The following is an 8,739-nucleotide window of genomic DNA, read 5'->3' on the forward strand; positions in this document are numbered from 1 at the left end:
TTTTATATAAAATATGTTGGAGATACTGAAAACACTAGCAGTTTCAACCTTTTCTCAGTAAAGGTTGAATTCTGGTCACATCACCTTATTATCATTATACCCACCATAGTCTGCAGAGGTAAAAGAGTCTTCTAAAAACTTACCTAAATTTCCTAAGTTAGTAAGAGTGCTGTACACAAACCTCCTTTTTTTCTTCTTTTTCACCTACAAACTTGACCGAATAATGACTAGACTTAGTTATTGAGTCTAATAACCAGAGCAGGGGTAGTTAGTACCTGCTTCTGAGTTTCCACAGTAAACCTGATAAAGGCCCACAGCGCCTTTAATAAAATTCATGACTCAAATTAGTTTTGAACATCTACATGCTTGTATTACTTTTTAATAATGGTTCAACCCTTATTTTTTCTATCATCCAAATCCTGACTGATTAATTTATTTTAGTTTGGGCAGTATTTTTGAAATAATATCCCAACTTTAACTGATTATTAAAAATTATTTTAAACAGAGTGTTTTAATACTGTCTGATTCGTAGTCTTACAAGTGTTTTGTATGTCATAGGTCAGTTACAGATAGGTTAGAGATAGGTCTCTCCTTTGTGTGCCTGATCTCGAATGGGATCTGATTTTTACAGAATGAATGTTTAAGCATTTTTAAAGTGCAGATGACTTTCATCTAGTACTGCTTAATACAGCCCTGTGAGAGTAAAGGTAACTTAGCATCCAGCACACTGCGGGAGTAGGGATACATCATACATTTGATTTGCACTGCATCTTGAGGAGACATTTCAGGTGCTGAAATACGTGCCTAGTGTCAGTTTGCATTGTGGGATATCGAGCACAGCTACAAGCTGCCATGAATTTCCTACAGATCCCATGCTGTATCTGAGACTCCTCTGTAGATGTCTCAGATACCCCAGGGTATATAAATGGCCCAAGTCGTGTAGGGAATTGACTCCCTACCTCAGTGTCTATTTTTATTTAGGTAGTGCACCCAGATGGAGATTTGTCATGTATTATTCTAAATACACAAAAATAAAATAACCATTGGTCACACTGGGTAGACAGGACATGACTCTAAAGAGCTCTGCTGAAATATCCACATATGGTATGTTGCACGATACTTTATTTGTCCCAGAAGAATTAAGATGATAGATGATAGCTGGGATTTGAACTTGTGCATCAGGAAGTCCACTTTGAATATAAAGGGGGCAGTATGTGTTTTGTGAAACTACCAATGTAAAGAGGATGTAGTGGAAGAATGGGTTTCAGTTTTATTGGAATTACGACAGGTCTGTGGAAATGCGGCAATGGTTTATAGTCCCCGACATTTCTGTGGAGACGAGGCAATGGTTTATAGTCCTATGTGTAGTTCGTGAGGCCAGATCAGAAACAGGGCACCCACGCCGAGGGAGGCCAGGGTCCCTGCAGAGGCTGCCAGGACTGGTGCTCAGGGGTGGGGAGCCTCAGCCAGCCTGTGCCCTGGAGCAGCCAGCAGTGCAGGCTGGGGTGGGAGCAGCACCGCAGGGGCAGGCCAGAGCCAGAACCTGGAGGAGGTCACTGCCATTTCGGAACAGGCTAATGCGTGTGTGCCTCTGTGTGTCTGTATATATGTATGTACATGGAGAGAGAAACGTGCAAGCAAATCTTGACTGCTGAAGGGAGAAGATTAATTTTGGCTGGCACTCACTGTAAACTGGTTTGTTTCTGTAGGCAAACCAGAGAGAGCGAGATGGAGTCTAAAGAAGTGATATTCTGTCCCGCATGCTTTGAACATAGAAAAAAACTTTGAAGAAAACAAAGTTTATCAGGTGACACATCTTAAAAAGCAGTCTTTCTAGAGGCAATAGCTCTTTGAAATCAACAGACAGCTTTTGAAAATAAAGGGTTTAGGGTTGACTCTAGAAACGTATTCCTCTTTTGTTCAAAACATTGATGAAACATCTTAAATACAGACTCTATGATGGCATAATTTTTCCTCCTTGGAATTTCTTATTCTTTTTTTTTTTTTTTTTTTTTCAGTTTTATAGCTCTAGTGATGAGATGAGATGAAAGCTGGGTTGGCTCTCTGGAAAACTAGGTAAGGACAACTGCCTTCTGTGAAAACTGATGAATGGCAATTGTAGAACCTTTTCATTCCCGTAATGCGGTACGTTTTGTGCTGAGTGCCCTCTTGAGGTCTTTGGCACACAGTGACCTGGACGAATCCTGGGTAGTGTGACTGTACCTGAGCTGTCCCCGAGTCCTTCCTTTAAAGGTTTTCCCTCTCTTTTATTCTCCTTGGGAGAGACGTTCTAACTAGCCTAGACCGGGGGAACACAGTCAGGTCAGATATTACTTTAAGTCGTATTACAGACAATGAGTTACTCAGGAAGGATAAAAATAATTCAGAACTTCATCTAAAATCCCAATCAGCCAAACTAAATCTGTTTCATATTCAGGAGCTTTGATCAGCTTTATCAATGCATAGAAATGTGCTTCCTACTTATGTTTCTGTTTTTTCCCTAGTTCTGACTGGAGCTAAAGGGAAAAATGCTAAAATACCTTTTCAGCCTCTTCTTGCAAGACATATCGGAGAGCTCAGGGGGGAAGCTTGTTGTCCTTATTCTTCCAGCAAAGTTCTGTAGTTGGAGGAACTCAGGCTAACTTCAGTACTGAAGCTTTGTAACTTTTGGGTGCTTACCTGGTTTTCTTATAAACTGTAAATTCTCCACATTTGCCCACTTATTCCAATTCCCCCAGTGGTATCAGTTAAAAAAAAATACCTCGGTTATCCTGACTAGCGTACTACCTTCATTGAAAATATTTATTAAATATTCTGAGTTTAAGAAACAAAAGTCAATATTACATTGTTATTAATAGTATTGGATTCTGACATGGAGCATTTTGCCTTTGAAAAGCCTTTAGAAATATATATTGCTTGGACTCTAGGTACAATTATTTTGCTGCTAGTGTAGCAGGTGTTTTTCTTAACCATTTTTTAGGAGAAATGCTAAGTTTAGAGGAAATGAGCACTCGATTATTTAAATTTCCTGAGATTAGAGGAAGAACACTTTGCCAAACAATGCCTCTTCACTTCAAAACCTCTCCCCATAAATTATGCTAGGAGATCTTATTAAAAGTCTGTAAAAATTTCCTATTAAAAATGGTTGATTGCAGTCCAGACCATCACAGCTTTTGTGCTTTCAGTGAAATACCACAGCTGTCGCAAAGAAATATATTGTGAGACAAAAGGTTTTGTTTCCTTAGTCATAAATTATGTTTGTGATATCTGAAGTAAGATAAAACTTTCACTTATGTTTGAGTGAAGGAAGATTCCAGTGATAACTTGTTCAAAAATCTATAAAAAGAATATAAGAATGTAGATCTAGATAGCAAATTAGAATCAGACTTCCTTTTTGTTTAAGGAAAGCAATTATTTCTGAAGTCAGTGAAGATTATAACCAGGGATAATAGCATAACTTTGCAAAGCACAGTGCCTTTATCTCAGTAGAACCTGAAGTTTAAGCTTTTAAGTCTGACCTTTGAGAGCTATACAATAGAAACCTTCAGTGTTGGCTAGTTTCTCAAACCAAAGTTAAAAACTTTGTTAAACACAGTTTAAAAAGTTAAAACAGTAGTCTTTACTAATTGTACTTACAAACAAAAATAGGCCCTTTTTTGAGATTTTAAAGAAGTATTAAATAAATTGGCTTTGTCCATATATTTTTTTTCTGTTGGCAAATGAGCTTTCTGCTAAAGGATTCTGCAGAAACAGCAGCCTTTTGGAGGAAGAAGGGCTGTATGTACGGTGAATAGTCTGTGAAGTTTTTGCTGCCAGGACTGAATTCTATGTTCACCCAATCAAGGAGTAGAAGTATATTCCACATACGACCTGTGTATGTAGTGAAAATACAAAAGTAGAATGTATATACTAAAGATTATTTTCCAAAATCAGTTGCCAAATAATTTTGAATGAAAGATAAATAAGGGTATTCACCGTTTGCTCATCATCGCTTTATGTATAAAGGTCAAATTTCTCAGCCTCTTCCCCTGCTTGTTATAGAGATTACTGAATAAAGAATGATAGTACAGGTGCTAGCACTCAGAATTTGAGAGACATTTTGGGTTACATATGGAAAAATCAATATGCTTTTTCTAACTATCAATAGTATTTATAACTAAGCCAGTTCTCTTTATGTGACACCATCACAAGAGTTTACTTGAATTTTTTTGTATGTATATTTAAGTCAGGAGTGTACAAAACAAAAAACACAAGGTGCTCTTCTCTTTACTGTGTAATTTAGAGAAATAGAGCACACCACCTTGATCCTTTAATAAGATCCATTACTATACTATAGCCCCCCCTTTTTTTTTTCTTCTGAGTGTTTTTTCTTATAAATCAAAATTTATCTTCACAGTGCTTTTTTATAGCAACATGTACTATACTTTCTTCACATCAAACTGACTGAAATAACTGTGAGGATAAGTATCTTTAGCATAAAGTCTAAAGCAAAATAAGCAACCTTTGAGAATTATCTCCTTTGTGAGGATGGAGATATGTATTTCATGTCCCATATACCTGGAGCAGGGGCAAGGGGAGTCACATATTTGTGTCGGTGAGATCTAGGAGTTGATGCACACCAGTGTAGATGAGATGCCTCAGACACACACTTACATACTGCTCCAGCCATTGCTGAAGAGTTTGGGGGGCACTTTTGGGGTTGGGGAGGAGTACCTAAAACCTGTGTACCCTGTTAGGATCTAGCTCTGTGTTCTCGCTAATGCTGAACAGTCTTTTACAAGTAATCCCACTGATGTCAGTGAGACTTTTCTGTAATAAAATGCTGCCTGACAAGAATATCGATATCAGAATCTGGCCCTGCTTGCACTAATTCCATTTTAATGAATACTTAAATGGAGATGTTATTAAAAAAGTCTATTTCCTAATATTCAATAAATCAAAACTATAAAATCAGTTCGCCAGTTGTTGCCACTCTAGTCAAAGCCGGTTTCTCTTGTATTGAAAAGAATAGCATACTGTCTCCATTCAGGAGGGATTAATTGTAATACTTTTATCTGCTTCATAAGATTTATTTCTAATAATGAAGAGTAAAGAAAAGAAGGAGAGCTTTAAACATTTATTATTTTTATTATGTACCATATATTCATGAGATGTTTCACAAATACAGGATGTGCTTAACCTAAGAAGCTTGTTCCATGAATGAGCAACTTCCAAACAGAATAAAAAATCATTGTTCATTTATCTGATCATATCCATTTAATTTTTTAAGATGAAGCCTTGGACACTATGTGATAATGCAGAGATTCATACTAAAGCCTGCTGAGATTTGGTAGGCCAGTCATCTAATAAAGATTATTAGAGCAGTAGTGTAGCATTCTACTGGGAGAACAACCTGACATGAGTCCCCACTGTTGTGAAACAAAGCTGAACTCTGCGTATGGAAAGCGTTTTGGGTTTGAGCTGGTTTCTTCCTACATGTGGAAGAGGACTGATCTGCTTAACTTCCATGGTGACATTCATACCAGGGAGTAGGAAGTATACTTATGATGCTGTTTGACTTTGTTGCACATTAACAAAATATAAATAAAAAGCAGTGAAGGGAGAGCAAAAAAGAAACTGAATTAATTTAAGTCAAAGATAAATCTGCCATTGTATTGTGAGCCCAGCAGAAAAATTCTAGCAGAGCATTATTTCCTTGGAGTTTGCTAAATCTTTGAAATCCAAATGTTTTGCAAGGGTGGGGAGTGTTCAGTTCCCTCAGGATGTTCTAGACAACAGGCAAGTTTCCTGATTTTGTACATTTACACATGCCAGTTTCCAGAGTCTCTAGCTTTGATGCTGTCCACTAGACACCCTGATGTGGAGCCAAGGATGCCAACTCCTCCATTGCTATTCAACAGCCTACCAGGCTGTTTATATAAATTACGTATTTTCTCCAACCATAAATATTGCTCCTAAAAGGGATACTGAAATGAAGATAATATGACTTTTCAGTAATAGGTCTTCTAATGTCAGCCGTTCTGTTTAAACTGTTCAATTTTCAACAGAATTAAAGATCTACACAGTATATTCTACCTCCTGCAGACTGCAGTTGTTAAAAGAAAATAAATCACTTAAACAGGGTCATGAGCAACAAAGGCCAGTGTGGGTTCAAAGTTTACAGGTCTCTGCATTTATCAGGTAGAAATATGCTACATTTCACTATTTCATAAAATATCCTTTTATGAAAAAGCCATCAGTCTTTGTATGGCCTACTAAAACTGATTTTTCAAATGAAAGAAATGAATGATGACACCAAATCAAGAAATCATTTATGAGTTTATATTTTTGCAAGACCACCATGACTTTCACATACGTTTTCAATTTTGGTAAGGATGTGATTATCATGTGGATATGTTTTACTCCCACCATCTGTACTAAGGGATCTGTCAGAACTGTGTACCCTTTCTTGGGTAGTTCAGGATTTGTTCAGATTTTTTCATTAATCTATAGTGGTTTTTATCCAGTGATAGTAATCATTTCTGCACATTATCTACGGATTTTCTGGGGTTTATATATTTATATATAAAATCACATATCTCATATGCAAGTTCACATTTAAACTAGAACTGCGTCAAAATGACTTAGTTATATCTCAAAGGTTTTTAACATTTCTGTGGAATGATTTTTGTGTGATTTCTGCCACACACTCTACAAAACATCATCTCAATTACAGATTTTTTGTTATCCTTCTGGTCTTTCCTTGCCATTGCCACACTTTCTCCAGGAGTCACCAAGCTCTTTAACAAACTGGACAATTTAAATACTTAAAAACCATATTGTATATTCATGCTTCAGGTATTGCAGAACTACAGTACAGTGGTTTGGGGCAGGAATAATATAAGATATTACTTTATTTCTTATCTAGTAATGGCAACAAATTCAACCAGCATGCTGCACTTTAATAAGGAAAAGTGATTTCTGTTCTGGTAAATGGCGTGTGCCCCCTTTTTCTCTACACAAAGCAAATGAGCTTGGCCTTTCTAGGTCTCCAGTGAAAATAGACACAAACAAATTAATACAATTTATTAACAGTAATTATATCAGTCTCATAAGAAGAAGAATGTACAGGGAAGTTAATATGAACTGAGAAAAAACTTCATGCATTGGTTTCTAAAAGAAGCATTTTGCCTCTTTTGCTATGGAGTTAATTTTGAAAAAAATACCATTCTTGCACCATTTTTAGGAAATTCACATTTTTCAGTTTATTTAGGAATTACTTTTTTTAACCATCTTTAATTCCGTGATGAAAACACAAAGTTAGTATTTTGTGCTTCCTTTGTAACTGAAAAGTTAGACTTTCAAAGAATAGATATGCTATCTAAACATGTATTTATTCCTATCATCCTTCTCTTTTTCCTCCTAGGGGGAAAAAAAAGAAAAAAACATGAACAGAATGGAGTTTAACTGTAATTTTTGGGAAGAACCTTTTGCCAAGTCACACACACAGTAAGTGTTTAATGTGGAGTTAGCATTATCAGAATGCAAGCCTTGCTGTACTGTGGCTAGCATTGCTTTCTTACAGAGTCTTGCATAGTAATTTAAACAGCCTACTCTTGCATGAGCATGCTATGAAATACATCTTATGAAACCACCAAAGATTCTGGAAAACCTTACATACAAAGAAAACATAAACATCTTTCAATGAGCACTTTACATTACAAACCAAACCTCTTTCCAAAACAAATTCTATCTTGTCTGAATAGACTGAAAGGTAAACAAAGCTTTCTATTTGTCTGGTGATCACCTTAGAGAAAATGTTGCTGTTAGAGCAGACAAGATGGGAAGTTCTGGATTTAAATTTTTTTTATAAATCTTGGAAGAGTGGTACTTACCTGAAATTTGAGGGCTTTTGTTCCATGTGTTCCTCAAAGCAGCCTGAAAAAAATGCACAGATTTCTGTAATGACTCCCTCAGGTGCCAGAATAATGCCCCCAAATCCACAAGCTAAGTCGTGAGAGTGCTTAACCTTTACCTCTCAGTACTGTACTCTGTGGTTCTTGCAGTCAAGGGCCCATGGCTGATTCTCCCATGAAAAACATTCAAAGTAGCTGGAAGGATCTGAGGCCATGTGCATAAAGTGTAAAAAGCACAGAACCCTGTTTGAGAAGCTGTTCATCACTTAATGGATTCTCTACCTGAAGGAGAGCAGATCAAGAATGCAGCAGCTTTAGGTGTCAAAAAGGCAGTTTCCATTCTAAGTGTGATGGAAGCATTATCTTAAAAGTATCTAAGAAGCACTTTCCCTCCCTTTGACCCATATAAAATCTGTGGAAACCTTGTTAAATGTCCAAGATATGGCAATATTTTTCAAATGGCTAAGATAGTTAAATTCCATTCTGGTGACCATCTACACTGTAAACAGTGTGTGTAATCTTACAATTGAAGAGGAAGTCTCTAAAGAAAACTTTATTAATGTGTTCTGTAAACGCATGCAGTTTTGCAAAGTGCATTAGCGTGGTCACATAGGAGTGTGTCATAATGTGTCATGTAGTTTGGTATGCTGTATCTGATCATGGCTGTTGGGGGATGACTTGGAGGATGATGGATGGAACTCCAGAACAGGCTGTCAGAACAAGTTGTCCAGGGAAGGCAGGGGAAAAGGGGTGGAAAGGTTCTTCCTCGTCTCTTCTCAGCCACTGTTTGACATGCCATGAAACGTAAACATCATTCCCCTCTCTAATAAAACATTGAGTGTTT

Source organism: Falco rusticolus, chromosome 10, assembly GCF_015220075.1.
Source record: "Falco rusticolus isolate bFalRus1 chromosome 10, bFalRus1.pri, whole genome shotgun sequence".
Taxonomy (NCBI): Eukaryota; Metazoa; Chordata; class Aves; order Falconiformes; family Falconidae; genus Falco; species Falco rusticolus.